The 3,151-nt window shown below is 37.3% G+C and overlaps 1 pseudogene; it reads left to right on the top strand.

Annotated features, from left to right (window-relative positions):
• Nucleotides 1-2,363: 2,363 nt before the first annotated feature.
• Nucleotides 2,364-2,930, top strand: LOC125166151 (prostaglandin E synthase 3-like; annotated as a pseudogene).
• Nucleotides 2,931-3,151: the final 221 nt, after the last annotated feature.

The following is a 3,151-nucleotide window of genomic DNA, read 5'->3' as shown; positions in this document are numbered from 1 at the left end:
AATTGGAAAGGTATTTGATATTGAAGACAAAGCCTTAAAGCTGATTTGTAGTTAAAATAAACAGACATTTTTTATATTACCAAATGTAATATCATCAAAATCCTGTAAGATAATATTCATATCAATGGAACACTTTAAGTTGTCAGTTGCTATAAAATTGAAATGGAGAAAATACAGTGTTTGCTTCTAAAGAATTACAATTTAAGGTCAGACGAACTGTATTTTCTCCTCTACATCTATCAAGTAGATTTAGAGTGTGTTATTAAAATGAAAGTAACCTGTATAGATCAACTTTAGAGATGGATGGAGAAAATGCTTTAAGAGAATGTAAATTGAATATTAAAGTAAACGATTCTACTAAAATGTGGGGCTTCAAGTAAAAAAGTATTTTAGCAAATTTACTAGTTAGGTTCTTATTGGTATATTCTTTGGTTAATGGCTATAAATCAGCATGCTTTATGTTAATATTAAAAAAAAAAGTGTTTCCACAAGATGTTGGCAGTGACCCTCCCTGGAGTAAAACAATCTACACAGTGGTTGTCTATGAGTAAAATAATTACAAGAAAATGTGAATTTGGAAAAGTGTAGCATGGAAGTGATCACACCAGAGATAAGAAAGTTCACAATAACCAAGTTTGATCTCCTGTTTTTATAGGAAGCATTCTGTCTCATAGTTCCATATTCCATAGTGACAACGACAATGAAGAGGTCTTCATTAGTACCAAAGAACACTAAGATTAATATATTAAACAACTTTTAAGAACTGCATCATATTTAGTTCCTTCATCCATAAATATGGACTGATTCTTATTTAATTCTAAGAGTTGTGAAGATTAAATGAGATAAACCATGAGAATATATAGGACATCTTTTGATACTTGGTGTGTGTGTCCTAGATCATTTTCTCCCTTTTCTTGAGGTTTATTTACTATGGCACAATTTACAGAGTTAATTTACTTGCTTCAGAGGATTCACTCAAGTACAAAAAGGGCCAGGAGGAACTCTGAGAACAAATGTCAGATTGCCTTACATGCAAACCATTTTTACTTCTAATACACCAACTTTTTCCTTCCTGGAGCAGAAAAGCTTATGTCACAAAACAAAAAAACAGAAACAAAACAACACACACACACAACTCACAAAAAAAAGTCACTACTCTCTAAGACCTGTATTTCCTACTAACTCCCAACAATATGCTACCACTTAAAATTATTTGACCAAATAGGGAGCTATAATCCATTTATCCTGATGTGATTTCTATGTCTCTTACCACCTTTTCTATTCACTGGGACCAAGATAGCCTTACCCTTCCCCTCAGCTAGACTGAACTTTAGACAGGTTTCTTCCTTACTATAGGCCCTTAACCTCCCTTTTCTCAGAGCATTTACTGTAAATACTTGTAATTGCAAATTCTTTCTCCACCCTTTTGAAATGTACATAAACCTTCTCCCGGCTTCTAACCAGTTTTGCAATCCAGGAATGTCTTTCTCAAGGTCCTAGGAGTTATCTCTTTGAAAGGTAACCATCAAGAAAGATAGTATCCTATTTCCCATTGGAGGATAAAAGCCTAACTTGATAAGTGCTTATTAACAAATGCAGCTGGCTTAATCACAAAGAAAACCATTTTCACACTTAGGAATGGTTCAATGTGCTGGACACATTCCATTGGCCAACCCCACCCTCCAGTACTTTTTCACTAGCACACCTCAGCACTTAAAATCCCTCTTAACTTTTGTTTCAGTGGAGTAGAGTTCAGTCTCTCCCCTCTGTAGTAAGACTTGAAGAGTCTTACTTGCCTGCTTAACTCTGGTGCAAGTTTTCTTTGATGGTTCTCTTCTAACAGAGTAAGTCCTCTGGTTCATCATTACAAGAACACTCTTGCCAATATTCTCAAATCATTGCCCCCTTTTTTGCCCAAACCCCAAATCCATATGATCAGCTTCTCCAGTGCTTCCTATGGAGAAAAACACACAATGAGCTGACTCACTTCACTCTCCCGCTGTTGACTTCAATTTCTAGAACACTGTAAACCTCAAGAAGATACTGATTTTTAAAGAGTAACGGCCCAATTTTGTTAACGTACAATAAAGGATGTATCTTTCCATTCATCAGGAAACATGTTTTGCCATATTTCACCTCTATTATCTCCTCCATGACAGTCCCCTATACAAATAGGGAACTGTGAGTCTGGCACCTTCCTTTTCTCCTGGGATCAGAGTTGTCACTCTCTCCATGCGTGGTGCATTCTGGGGATCCAGGGGGACACTGCCCTGTAGCCTGAGAGAAACAAGAAGAGGAAGGGACCCCAGAGGAGTCAGAGAGAACTGCCCACCCTTTCATCAGGTCCCCCTGTCGGGTTCACCATGCAGCCTGCTGCTGCAAAGTGGTAGGATCAAGGGAGTACGTCTTCACTGATTTTGTGTTGAAGACAGTGAAGATGTTAATGTAAATTTAGAAAAATCCAAACTTCCCATCAGTTGTTCTGGAGGAAGTGATAATTTTAAACATTTCAATGAGATTGATCTTTTTCACTGTATTGATCCAAATGATCCCAAGCATAAAAGAATGGACAGGGCGATTTTATTTTGTTTACCAAAGGTGAATCTGGCCAGTCATGGACAAGGTTGACAAAAGAAAGGGCAAAGCTTAACTGGGTCAGTGTGGACTTTAGTAGCTGGAGAGCCTGGGAAGATGATTCAGATGAAGATATGTCTAATTTTGATCATTCCTCTGAGATGATGAACAACAGCGTGGTGAGGAGGATGTAGATTGACCAGAAGTAGATGGAGATGATGATTCACAAGACAGTGATGATGTAAAAACGCCAGCTCTGGAGTAAGAAATGTTGTCATCACTGGATTTTGAGGAAGAAAAATAACTTCTCTGTAAGATTTCATAATTAAGAGAATTCCTGAGTTGATAGCTCTAAAGGCAGATGCTGTATTTGCCCCCTTTGACCCATTTTTTCAACCTGTTTATTATTTTAAAGGCTTCACCAAAGTGATAGGTACCATTGTGTGGGACAATTTTAAGTCAGCTAAAGCAATAGCCCTATACATGAACTTTTCTCAGACTACCATGATGGTGTTGAAGTCCTAGGCAATTGATACAGCAGTTGTGATAAATGAAAACATTTCACCTCAGTCTCCTT

Source organism: Prionailurus viverrinus, chromosome B2 (genome assembly GCF_022837055.1).
Source record: "Prionailurus viverrinus isolate Anna chromosome B2, UM_Priviv_1.0, whole genome shotgun sequence".
Classification (NCBI taxonomy): Eukaryota; Metazoa; Chordata; class Mammalia; order Carnivora; family Felidae; genus Prionailurus; species Prionailurus viverrinus.
Note: the sequence above shows the minus strand (reverse complement) of the source record. Positions and strands in the feature narration are given on the sequence as shown.